This window comes from Taudactylus pleione, unplaced genomic scaffold (assembly GCF_031769625.1).
Source record: "Taudactylus pleione unplaced genomic scaffold, aTauple2 ptg000959l, whole genome shotgun sequence".
Lineage (NCBI taxonomy): Eukaryota > Metazoa > Chordata > Amphibia > Anura > Myobatrachidae > Taudactylus > Taudactylus pleione.
Genome location: NW_028285360.1, coordinates 6,104,950 through 6,118,839, shown reverse-complemented (window position 1 = coordinate 6,118,839; position 13,890 = coordinate 6,104,950). Strand labels below are relative to the sequence as shown.

Below are 13,890 nucleotides of genomic sequence, written 5' to 3'. Positions count from 1 at the left end.
AACACCTTGCATAAAGGTGCGTACATCCGGGATTGTAGCAATCCTACGGTGAAACCAGACAGACAGGGCCGAAACCTGTACCTTCAAAGAAGCAAGGCGAAGCCCATGATCTAGTCCCGCTTGCAGGAAGGCGAGAACCCGAGACAAACAAAACTCCCGCGGTGCATAACCTCTCGGTCGACACCACTGGAAGAACGTATGCCACACGCGATGGTATATCCTCGCGGAAGACGGTTTCCGAGCTCGCAACATGGTACGCACCACAGAGCTGGAAAACCCCCGGAACCTCAGCATGGCCGTCTCAACAGCCACGCCGTCAAAGAAAAGCCGAGTCAGGTCCGGATGAAGACAAGGACCTTGAGACAGAAGGTCCGGTCGTAGCGGCAACCGCAGAGGACTGTCCACGAACAGACCCTGAAGGTCTGAGAACCAGTGCCGTCTGGGCCACGCGGGAGCTATCAACAGGAGCGTCCCTCCTTCCTGTTTGAATTTCCGGATTACCCATGGAAGAAGGGAGACCGGAGGGAACAGGTATGCGAACCGGAACGTCCACCGGACGGACAGAGCATCCACCAGAGACGCCCCTCCGTCTCTTGTTCGAGACCCGTACACCGGCAACTTGTTGTTGTGCCGGGACGCCATGAGGTCGATCTCTGGAAGACCCCACCTGTCCACCAACAGTTGAAAAACGTCCAGGTGCAGGGACCATTCCCCCGGATGAACGTCCTGGCGACTTAGAAAGTCTGCCTCCCAATTTAGCACTCCCGGGATGAAGACCGCTGATATGGCCGGAAGATTGCGCTCCGCCCAAACCAGGATCCGAGACACCTCTACGAGAGCCGCCCGACTTCGGGTTCCTCCTTGCCTGTTTATGTAGGCCACGGTGGTAGCGTTGTCCGACTGGACCTGCACCGGGTGACCCTGGAGAAACCGATGTGCCTGCTGGAGAGCATTGAAGACCGCCCGGAGTTCCAAGATATTTATTGGAAGCTGCGCTTCTGTCGGTGTCCACCTGCCCTGGAACAAGTGTGGACCCGAAACTGCTCCCCAGCCCCGAAGACTGGCGTCCGTTGTCAACAGGACCCAATTTGGAACCCAGAACGGACGTCCCCTGTTGAGGTGGGCCGTCTGTAACCACCAAGCAAGGGACAGGCGAACCTCCGGGGTGATCACAATCGTCTGGGACTTCAGAGACTGAGGCAGCCCGTTCCATTTGGACATGATCAGGTGCTGCAGAGGTCTGGAGTGAAACTGAGCGTATTCCACCATGTCGAACACCGACACCATGGAGCCCAGTAACCTCATCGCCGAGTGTAGGGACACCCGGCGGCTGTGCAGACAACTGAGCACCCTTGACTGTAAAGCAGAGATCTTGTCCTCCGTCACGAAGATCCTTTGCTGTCCCGAGTCCAATAAGGCTCCAAGATGCAGAATCCTCCGAGACGGGATTAGAGTGGACTTCTGCCAATTGATTAGCCAGCCGTGCCTTTGCAGCAGTGCAATGGTCAGGTCCAAGTGGCGTAACAGGAGCTCTGGAGATCCCGCCACCAATAACAGGTCGTCCAAGTACGGCAACATGCGGACTCCCTGCAGCCGCAGAGAAGCCGCCATTACCGCCATCACCTTGGTGAAAACACGTGGTGCTGTCGCCAGGCCAAAAGGTAACGCCCGAAACTGAAAGTGGTCGCTGCGGATTGCAAACCTGAGGAACTGTTGATGGCGCAAAAGAATAGGGACATGCAGGGAAGTGTCCTGTATGTCCAATGACACCATGTAGTCCCCAGGTTCCAGCGTCAGAATGATGGACCGTAGGGTCTCCATCCGAAACGACTTGTTGAGTGCTTTGAGGTTGAGAATCGGACGATACGACCCATTGGGTTTCTGTACCAAAAAAAGATTTGAATAGAAACCCTGGCCCCTCTGGGAGAATGGAACAGGCACTATAACTCCAGCCTGGAGCATAGTGTGCAATACCTTCCGCAGCTCCGTAGCCTTGTTCCGGTCTGATGGTAGACCCGTGGTGAAGAATCGAGCCGGGGGTCTGTGCCGGAAGGAGAGGGCATACCCTTGGGAGACCACCTCCAGAACCCAAGTGTCTGTCGTAGTGAACGACCAACATTGGGCGAACTGCAGCAGGCGGCCTCCCACCCTGGGATCCCCCAAAGGGAGGCCCGGACCGTCAGGCCGCAGGCTTGTCATCTGGCTTGGGGGCCGGACGTCTGGTACTCCATGCCTGCTTCCGGGGCTTGGCCGATTTCTTAGGGCCAGCCTGTCGAGGAAACGACTGTGGTTTGGGCCTGCCCTGGGCCCTAGATGACTGAAAACGATGGTCCAGAACCAGAAGGAGCAGCGGCCGACGGGAGACAAGCCGATTTGGCTGCCGCCAGCGTGGCCACAATCTTATCCAGATCCGGACCGAAGAGAACTTCTCCGGTAAACGGCAACGCCTCCAGACCCTTTTTGGAATCTGCGTCCGCCTTCCAGGATCGCAGCCACAAGGTGCGACGAGCAGCCACCGCTGCTGAAGCAATTCTAGACACACGGAGATTACCAATCAACTCCGCCTGTTCAGCCGGACAGTCGGAATCAAAAGAAGCCTCTAATGAATCCGCCCAGCGCTCCATCGCTCTGGCAACCCAGCAAATGGCCATAGCCGGCTGTGCTGCCCCCCCCCCCTCCCGCAAGGGAATAAGCGGACTTCAGGCAGATCTCCACCTTGCGGTCCGTAGCATCCTTAAGGGAGGACATAGATGGCATCGGCAATGTGGCACTACGGACAAGACGGGTCACGTGAGAATCCACCTGTGGAGGGGATTCCCACTTTGCAAAATAATTATCCGCGAACGGATAAGCCACCGCCAGGCGTCTCTGCGGCTGGTATCTTTTGCCAGGCTGTTTCCACGCCTCCTCTAAATTGTCCACCAACTGACCCGAAAGAGGAAAGACTGTGGCATCGCCCTTCACATCTTTGAAAAAGGCATACTTAGATTTAGCCGCTGGGGGATCTTCGTCCTCAATCACCAAGGCTGTGCGGACCGCCCGAATAAGTTCAGGAATATATACTTTGGACTTGGCATCAGCGTCCTTAGTATGGAGAGGTTCCTGATCGTAAGGATCCAGAATCTCCCCATCATCAGACGTCCCCTCGTCATCCTCATAAGGAGCCGACAGAGACGCCACCGGCCGTTTATGCGGCCGCATCACAGACTCCCCTTGCAACACATCCGACAAGTGCTGTACGGAACTCGTCAGGGAGTTAACCCACGCTGGCTCCTGAGAAACCGGGAGCGGGGAAATAGGGAGACTGTGGGGTACCACCAATTGTCGTGGGAAACCCTGCATGGGTGACGACACCACTGACTGCTGGGACAAACCCATCGGTGTAAACGCGGGCTGCGGAGCTAACTGGCCCACTAAGGCTGTAAGCGCCTGAGCGAAACAAGCCCAGGGCGGCTCCTGTACCGGTGCTGTAACCGTAAGAGGCCGCGCCATGGACAAACACTGCCGGCAAAGGCCCTCCGCGCTACCCTCCCCCTCCGCTAACGGTACTTTACACGTAGTACACTGTAGCCGGAGGGGAAAATCACTTTCAGACATGATGGCACAGCGTATGTGACCTCTCTCACCAATTATATATTAAATAGGCGAGAGACCACCCTGCAGCACCGCACCGCAAGGGCTTAGCAGAAAGAACAGGGGCAGTAATAAAGCTGACAGTTTAGAGAAAAGTTACAGGCAGCAGCGCTAGCACAGTCACATACAATGCAAAGAAAATCAATTCCCTGCACTAACAGCGCTGATCACTCAACTACGCAGACCCAGGGCCTGGCAGGACACAGCGCTGCATACACAGACCTGACCACAGCGGAGAAGAGGTATGCGGGGGGACCCAGACCACGATGCTTCCTTCCAGGCTTCCAGCAGCATTCACCATGCGTTCAGGAGAAGATGGCCGCCGAGGAGCAGAGAGGAGGCTGGCCTGGGGGAGGAGCGCTGCCACAGGACCAGTCGGCAGCGTGCAGAGAGGGTTGTGTGCAGCGGGGGAGGCGCCGGCTGTGAGACAGGGAAGGCGCGCTCTCCTGGCATGCATTTAACCCCTGGGACGCCGCAGCGCTCCCGCTCTGCTGCGGTCCGCTGTCCCAGGGGGTAGTGGAAAGCGCAGGTTGGTCGCCTGGCTCCACGCTGCAGCCAGTCCCCAGGGAGCCCCCTGCCTGGGGACTTAGGACCATGTGACCAGCGGGGACCCACCGCGGGACCCCGCTGCTTACCTTTGTCCCTCTTGGATCCGGCCATGGTCTGGAACATCTGGGGTCACCGCTAGCTGTGACCCCAGATGCTCACCAGCATCCCCGGATCGGTACCGGCGTTCTGGTACCGGCGGGGGTGTAGGGAAGACAACATGGACGTCAGGACTAACTGTCCATGCTGTACATCCAGATGTGCAGCCACAGCTGCATCGAAGAAAGCTTCAGGGGCTCTTCTTGCCCCCACTCCGACAGGTGCACCCGACTCCGGCCGGGCACCAAACTAAACTGAGGTGCCTTGGCTCGGGGGCAGGGTATAGGAGGGGGACACTAGTGCATCCTGGGAGGCTGAAAAGCTTAACTCTATGGTGCCCAGCGACTGACGTCACACCTATACCCCAAGGTATCCTGTGGATACTCTATGGACCCTGAAGTAGAAAATAGGATTTTTGGACTTCATTCTTTTCTCATAGTCCATGGGGAGACACTAGAACAAAGTAGCATAGAGGTGCAAGTAGGAGTTCTGGCAATTTAAAAGAATATTTAATGAAGTCCTAGCTCTTTCCCTTGTATATCCCCCAGCTGGGATGAGTGCAGTTATTTCGCTGACACAGCTCCAGAACAGAAACAGAATAAAAGGACTGAGTGTGACTTAAAAGCATTTGATAAGGGTAGGAGCACTCACAAATAGCAGATTGCTAAACATTTTATCCAAAAACATCATCTTTGGATGCAAAATCAATGAACCTATAGAACTTTGTGAACATATGGACATATGAAAAGAAAACAGCAAAGCAGAGCAATTTTACAGAGACCACATTGGGTCATGACAGCTGCCTAGGAGGCAATCATTAACCTGGTGGAATATGCAGTCTTATTTTGCAGAGAATCTGCTCTGACAGAAATATTTTAACCGTTCGTAACAGTTGGTAAAACGCCTGGTTTTGTATTGATTATTATTATCCCTTTAAATTCAGCATCCTTAATTGATAAAGATGTGACGACTTTGAAAAGCTCTGCAGAGTAAATTTACCTCTTAGAACTTTAAAATTATAGCTTTAACAACTATGCAGCTAAAAGCAAATGAGGTTAATTTTAATGCAGGAACGATCTCCAAGATAAAATATCCTGTTTGTTTTCTTTTTACAAACAAAAGACATGAGGTGGACCACTCGCCATATGTACGATTCCAGGGTATGAAGATCTTTTCAGCCAATCTGGGATCAGAAGAGTCACCCGCATTTCTTCTTGCTTTACATTTTTCAGCACCATTGACAATATTGGTATTGCAGGAAATAAACGAGGCAAAATTTCAACAGATCTGACAGTGTCTCCAAGAGAAATGATGTATCTTTTACCATTGCACAGTACTGATTTACCTTGTAGTTCAACAGGGACGATATCCCGTCGATGTCCAATTAACCCTGATTTCTGACTACTTGATGGAACGTGACCATTCTTCTGCATGTTCCTGCAGGGAACGTCCTGTTCCCAGTTTTACACACCTAGAATAAATCCAGCTGAAATCGCTGGTACATTGACTTCAGTTCAGCACATGATTTCTTTGATCTCTTTCGTCGCATGAGGACTCTTGGTACCTCCCTGATGACTGATAAATGCTACTGCTGTAGCACTGTCAAATTGTATTTTTATTAGTTTGAACTTCCAAAGTAGTTGATCTTTTTGAACAGCATTTAAAACCATTCTTAGTTCCAGGACCTAAGTATATTAAGGTGGTGCAGATTAATCACTACCCCCTAGCCGAGCAGACTAACATTTGTTCCAATTGTGCAGTTCCAAATTGAAAGTGGATGACCTCTACAGAGTCTGCTCTTCTGCAGCCACCATGGAAGAGACATTCTTGTTACAGGGGACAACCTGAAGAATTCCCTGGACAAGTGAGACCTATTTCACAGTTCCCACTGGAATTGGGAATAAGCAAACAAAACTGGTTCAAACGTAGACACCATTTCTCCTAGGACTGTTATGGTTAAACAGACTTAAGTCAAATTTGAGAGCCAGTAAAGACCCGACAAAACTTCTCAGTACTTAACTCTTATTAATATCTGGAAAAATACCATTTAGTGTTGTTGTAAAAAAAAAACGTCCCATGAAAGTCCTGGTGAGCAGGAAAACGACTGGACCTAGTAGATGCGAAGCCATCCGTGAGACTCTAACATATGAACTCAAACAATGAACCTGGAGATGGAAAGATAGTATGCCTTGATTAAAAGGTCATCTATATATGGAATAGCAAATAATTAACTTATTGAACAGGGCCACCATTGTGGCCATGATTTTGTGAAAACTCTTGGAGCTGTGGCTAGTTTAAACGGGAAAGCACAAAACTGAAAATGTTCACCTTTGACAGCAAATCTGAGAAGTCACTGGTGCACTACTCAAATTGGAATATGTATCTTTTAGCTCTATGGACAACATGACTTCACCTGCATTTATGGACTTCAACAATTCCATCTTGAAGTATACGAAGATGAAGATAGACATTGATATCCTTTAAATGTAGAATTGGATGGTATTTACAGTCTGGTTTCTGGAGCAGAAAGAGATGTCAATAGAATCCCATCCCTCTGGTTTGTTGGGACTGGAGTAACAACTCTGGATTAAGGACTGAATCGCCTCTGACATAGTGTTTTAAACTTGGCGACTGGAAGACCTATGGTTAAAAAAAAAAAAAAACAACTTCTTTGAAGGAGCTACGAAACCTGTAACCGCAAATCAGAATTCTCTCACCAAGGTGTCTGGAGTTGAAGTAAACCACTGGTTCCTGAAGAGTAGAAGACTGGCTGCCACCACTACACATCATCGCAGGTGTGCATAGTACTTGTCATGCAGATTATCTGTAGGTTTTGCAATCTGTCACTTACCAGTCAAAGCATTTTCTCTGTCCTCCATGAAAAACAGGGAAAATCTCATAAGACTGCCTGTCTTGGGACATTAGCAGGCCAGAGAGAGCACCTTTACTGCCTGAATGATGATAATTTTTAGTTCAAGACCAAACAGGACATTACCAAAAATGGAATCGATCTCTTCCATGCCTTAAACCAGATGATATGCTGAGCTCCAATGGAAGAGATAAAAATATCAGCAGAAATCAAAGTCGCATCAGCTGTGTATTCTGATGTATCCTGAATAAGTACCAACGACGTCAATAATTCAAACATCGATCTGCTGGCCTGAATAGCATTGGACAGATGCTCTAGCCAAGAGAAAATTGCTTTATCAAGCCAAACTGTAGCTGTCGGTAATTCACATTTTCCTCAATCCTCCAGAGGTAAGGAGTAGCAAGGTAATAGTTTGCGGGAAATCTGAGGAGAAAAAAAACTGCTGCCAATAGCCCCATGTCTGCGGTCACTGCCTGCAGCAGTAGTGACTGGGATCCTGTCTCTGGCGTCTGTATATAGAGTGGGGAATTACCAGTGAATGACGTTTCCTGACAGCCGCCTGGCTGTTAGAAAAAACAAGAGATATGGTAAGAACTTACCTTTGTTATCTCTGTTTCTACGAAGTCCATAGGGTCCACAGGGTTGACCTTGGGGTATAGGTTGGGAACCAAATCCGGGCACCACGCAGTTAAAGCTTTTAGCTCCCAGGATGCACTTGGGTCCACTCTCCCTATAACCCCGCCCCCCAGCCAGAGGCACCTCAGATTGTAAGTAGCCAAAGGCCGGAGGAGGAGAGAAAAAGAGAGAGAAAACTGGAACACTCTAGAACCATACTCACCGAAAAGGAGACGGGAAGCCGGTGACCAGTAACACAGCCCATATGAAGCCAGGTGCGTCAGGGCGGGCGCCCTGTGGACCCTATGGACTTCGTAGAAACAGAGATAACAAAGGTAAGTTCTTACCATATCTCTTGTTTTCTACTTCAGGGTCCATAGGGGGTCCACAGGGTTGACCTTGGGGATGTCCCAAAGCAGTTCAACCAAGGGTGGGGACGCTCCTGTGCTGAGAGGAGAATCCGTCGCCAAAAAGGAAGCATCCTGAGAGGCAAAGGAAACCAATGCCTAGAACCTTAAAAAGGTATGGACAGAAGACCACGTGGACACCTAGTAAGGCAAAACAGCCGAGGCGCCACGACGAGCCGCCCACGAGGGTTACACGGCCAGAGAAAAAAACAAGCCTCAACGACAGAAATGCCCACCCATGGGTAGGCCCCTGAGGAAGACATACGAGGCCATCCAGTCAACATTTCATTATAGGCCGGCCATCGTTTCCTGTTAAAACCAGAAACCGCAGACCACCAATAAGGAGTCCGCTTACCATAAGGAACTTGAACGGATCACATAAAGCCAAAGAGGCCGGACCACAGTCCATGAGGCCACAACAGCCGAGAGGACTGGGAACTGAATGGCCATACCATAAGTTCCAGAATAATATGGAACCTAAAAACCACTTTAAGAAGAAACACAGGGCGAGAGCAACTCACACCCTGACATGATGCCCTCCAGAAGAGGGAGCCACATGAGAACGCTCCCCATTCAGACACTCTCCTGGTTGATTTAAACACCCTGAGAGAGAGAGAGAGAGAGAGAGAGAGCTTAAACAATAGACCATGTAATGGCTATCACAACCAGCGGTTCCATGGACTGTCCCCGGAGGGAACAAAGAACCACTACTAACTCCCCAGGAGTCCCTAGGGAGGATAAGTGGAGACATAATCCAGAAAACACTCCAAAGGATGAACTGGATACCAGAGCGGAGCAATTCCATATCTTAACCATACCGACAGTGTAGAGATCCGCACTGTCAGGAAGGCCAGGCCAAGGGTGAAACCCAAGCCAGCTGGAAGGAATGCCAGAATATCTGGAAATCCTGGACACCGGAGGATCGTATCGACAGGTACGATACCATAAGAATTATGTATGCCACAGTCCGTGGCAGATCCCAGCAAAGTCTGGCCTATCTGCTCTAAACATCTCAATGAAGACAGAGCCATGGAAGCCCGAGGACCACAGTAGGGGCGCAGTTAAAGACAAGCGATCCAGATCCAGGGAAAAACAAGGACCCTGAGACAACAGGTCCAGATAGTGAAGCAGTAGGAACGGAGCATCGAGGAGGAGACTCCGAAAATCTTAGTACCAGTGATGTCTGGGACGACCTGGAGCCCCCAGAAGGAAAGCCCCTCCGTCTCGAATTAAACTTCCGAAGACCTCGAGGAAGAAGGGAGACCGGAGGACACAGGTACACAAAGTGGAAGGACCACTTCACTGACAAAGAGTCACTGAAGGTAGCTTCAGTACTCCTAGAGCTGGACTGTAACACCGGTAATGTGTGATCGAGTCAGAAGGCCATGGGGATCAATCCCCTCAGGGAGGCCCCCTCTGCTCACCAGGAGTTGAAACCTCTCTTGGAGAAGAGACTAGTCCCCGGGATGCACGCCGTGACGGCTGAGGAAGCCCGCTTCCCAATGGAGAGCTCCGGGAATAAACACCGCAGAGTTGGCCAGGAGAAGACCCTTGGACTATGTCAGAATGGGTGACATTCCTAACATTGCCACCCAACTACCAGTGTTGCCTAGATGGAAGCCACTGTTGTGACACTGTCGGACTGAACCTATTCAGGTTAACCGTGACAAATGGGTTAGGCCAGAGTGAAAGTCCAAGACAGCTTAAAGTATCAACAAGGTAAGTGGCAGGGCAGAAGCGACAGACGTCCAACTGCCCCGAAATGAATGCGGACCAGACACTGTCTTTAGCAAAGAACACCCTGGACGAGATGGCCATAGCCACCCGGACAGAGACCAACTCGCCTCCGTAGAAAGTATCATCGTTCGAACAGTGATCCGATGGAAAAAACTCGATCCATCTGGAGGGGAGTCAATTATGGCAAGGCCTGGAATGGAACTGAGCACATTCCACCCTACCAAAAGGTAGACACTCTGGTAGACCGCGCATCACAAAGAGTAATGACATATGTCGACTGCGTAGATATCCGCACCCTCGAAGTTGAAGAGTGGAGATCTTGTCTTACGCCAGAAAAATTCTCAGATTCTGAGAATCCAGCAGTGCTCCCAGATGAAGAAAACCCTGTGAGGGATGCAGGGAGGACTTTTCTGTGACGAGAAGAAGCCCCGGTTATCCTGACCTGGCGGTAAAGTACCTTGGTGATCCTGCTAAAAGTAGGAGACCGTCCAGAGAAAGGAGCATTCGGATACACTGAACAGGTGAACTGTCAGAAAATCCATAAAGCTGGTAAACCCCGGTGGAGTTGAGGACAGCCCCAAAAGGCAGAGCCCGAAACTTACAAGTGTTGCTGTGGCACAGCAAACCTGAACCCATGCTGATGAGAGGGCTCTGTATGTACCCGTAGGTACGTATCCTGAATACTCGGATATACCATAAAATCCCCAGGTTCCAAACATCGGATGATGGAGCATGGACGATTCCACCTGAGTCAAGGCACCGTTGGAATCTGATTCAGGGATTTGAGACAGAGTATAGGCAAAGGAGGACCAGTCGGTCACCGCCCCAAAAAGAAAGTAGAACAACCAGTCCCTCACTGAGATAGTGAGGTTGGCCGAAATAGCTCTGCTTACCACAAAGACTGTATAGCTTTCTGGGATTGTAAGGCCCTGATCAGTTCTGAAGAAGGGCCCGTGTACCAATGCCTGTGAGGAGGCTGCATGAGCAATGAGAGGCCGTTGAGAATCAGTACCTCACTCTGGAAATTCCCCAGATGTAGACCTGTCCCGTCAGGCTGAGGGTATATCCTCAGGTGTAGAAACAGGGTCGTCCGGAAGTCCAGGACTGCTCGGTACTGGATATGGTGGCCCCCGTGGAGGCCGACAGCCTAGGAAAAAACAGGCCTTTAGGCTGACCCTGAGGACAAAAAGACTTAACAGAGTTAGTCCGAATGTAGTGGGAGTAGCTAAAGATGGTATCTCCCCATTAGTGATACTGCCAATGATGCAACGATCTTGTCAAGGTCAGGACCAAACAAGAACTTCCCCCTGGAAGGAGTGTGCACCTCTGCTTTCCCATAACGCAGCCATAGGGTACTGCGGCGGATACAGATGCCGCCGAAACCCTGAAAGTTAGAAGACCGGCATCCCATGAGGTAATCCCACATATGACCACTGCATATTTTGTGAGCGGCAAAAAGATATTTGAACCTCAGACGTGTTGGAGGGGAAAAACGTCACAAAAGCATCACCATGCGATGGCCATGGTAGGACGGGCAACAGGCCCTGAAAACGAGTACATTGATTTCAGGCAAAGTTACCACCTACGGATCCGTAAAATCCGTCCAGGCCGGGATGGGAGGCGTATTAATGCCTGTAACCCGATGATTAACATACAAATCCATCCCAGAAGGGGATTTCCATTACTTGTGAGGACCCTCAGGGAATGGGAAACAGGAGGCCTTTGTGACTCCTCGTATCTGGGGACAGCCAGACTCCCGCTATGAGATCCACCCGCTGGGCAGAAAACGGGAGATGTATGATACAGGTGCAGGATCGACATTCTCTATATCCAGAATGAGCCTGGCTACCAGCCCCAAAGCAGGGATAATAATACTTGAGATCGGCTCCCCCCCATGTGAGAGGGAAAGAGCCGAATATACCATCCAGTTCACGGCAGAGCCACTGGTCAGTAACCACAGGGCGTATATCACGCCAATTAGTATTTCGTATAAAACGACATCCACCAGGGTGGCCGTTGTGGTAATCCCTGCAAGGGGAATGACAGACCGATGTGGTATCGGAGGTAATTCATGTACTGTGAAAAACCCCGGCAGGGAGCGATAGTCTGTGACACAGGGGTAAATTGCAAGAAATTGCGAGATACCCCGAGTTCAAAAGGGCAGTATGGTGAAGTAACTCCAAGCGAGTGACGACAATGGGGCCCGCCCGGCGATCCTCAAAGGAGAGGATCCTGAGAAACAACGCCCTTTAAGGGGGTCGTGCAAGGGGCCCGGCACCAGATGGTGCCGCATACGTAAACCTTTCTGAGTTAAAATCCTCCGCACTAATTCCTGCAGGCTATGACTTGCAGGATAGCAATAATGGGTGCAGTATCGTGTGTAATCTCCTGGTCAGATATATCTGACTATCTTGACGGAAATATTAAGCAGCGCCATACCGGTCCTGACTGACGCTAAGATTAGCTGCAGGAACCCATTATCAGCGTACGCAACTCACAGTTCCATCTAAAATATGGCAACGTGCAGCACGCAACAGTATGTGACAAACCTCACAGATATTAACAAATATATATATGTGAGGTCTCAGAACCACCCCAGGTACACCTGTATTAGGGCAGATAAAGAAAAGGGATAGATATACACTGACAGGTGAGAGAAAAAGCAGACAGTCAGCACTAGCATAAGTCACATACAATGCAGAAAAATATATATACATACATAAGCATGACATATAATATACTGCACAATGTCGCTACATTCAACTGCCCAGATTCAGTGTCTGGGAAGGCTATAGCGCTGTGTACACTCACCCAAAATGGCCAGGTACGCAGGGGGACTGGGCTCACTGACATCCTAAGAGTTCTGCAGCACCACAGAGAGAAAATGGCCGCTGGAGACCTCAGAAGAAGCGTGGCCCGCGGAGGAAGCAGCTCAGCGACGCCAGACTGTATTATTGAAAGGCGCGCTGAGCTGAGGGGAGGAGCCGCTAGACAGGGAAGGCTTCCTCCCCTGGCTAGCAATTAACCCCCCGGGATGCCGGCTCCCGCTGCCGCTATAATCCCTGGTGGGCTGTGGACACGCGGGGTATGCCTCCATGGAGGGGGAGCCCGCCGCTAGCGCCTCCGGTCTGTCCCCAGAGACCGGAGGCATAAGGCTGCATGTACACGCGGGTCACCGCAAGCGGTGACCACGCGACTTACCTGTCCCCGTCGATCCGGCAGCAGCCCAGGGATTCCTCCAGAGCCCGGCTAGTACAGACTCTGGGGTCCCGCTGCGATCCCCAGATCTGTACTGGCGTCGCAGCGCCGGCGGGGTGTAGGAGCGGCAGCTCAGACGTCCATTGGACAGTCTGATGCTGCCGCTCTGAAGAGTAGTAAAAAAATAATAAAACAAAACTCTTTTAAGCTTAGAGGCTGCTAAGCAGCCCCCCTGCAGTAACGGTGACCCGACTCCGGCCGGGCACCAACTTAAACTGAGGTGCCTCTGGCTGGGGGGCGGGGTTATAGGGAGAGTGGACCCAAGTGCATCCTGGGAGCTAAAAGCTTTAACTGCGTGGTGCCCGGATTTGGTTCCCAACCTATACCCCAAGGTCAACCCTGTGGACCCCCTATGGACCCTGAAGTAGAAATAATACCAATATCAGTCTGGCTGCTGGAAAGAAAATATTATAAAATACAGTATTTACAGTAAATAAAACCATAAAAAAAAAGAAATATACAAAGCTGCACTGGTTACTAGGGCACTTAGAAACTACTGCAGGCTCCTCAGCTTGGGGTATATAGCGGGAAGTTGTTCCGATTTAGTGCTTGAGCTCCTATTCAGCGCTGGCATTTCGACGGTAAATACTGGGATTAGGGGGAGGGTTGAGGTTAGGGACTAGGGGGAGGGTTAGGCACTACGGGGGTATAGTTAGGGTGCTGGGAGGGGGAGGTTAGGTTGAGGCACTAGGGGGGGTTAGGTTTAGGCACCGGGGATAGTTAGGG

The 13,890-nt window shown here is 50.9% G+C and overlaps 1 protein-coding gene across 12 annotated transcripts in view; it reads right to left on the bottom strand.

Annotated features, from left to right (window-relative positions):
* The window catches only part of EPB41 (erythrocyte membrane protein band 4.1), a 187,997-nt gene that overhangs the window by 76,798 nt on the left and 97,309 nt on the right, over positions 1 to 13,890 (bottom strand). The window lies entirely within an intron of this gene.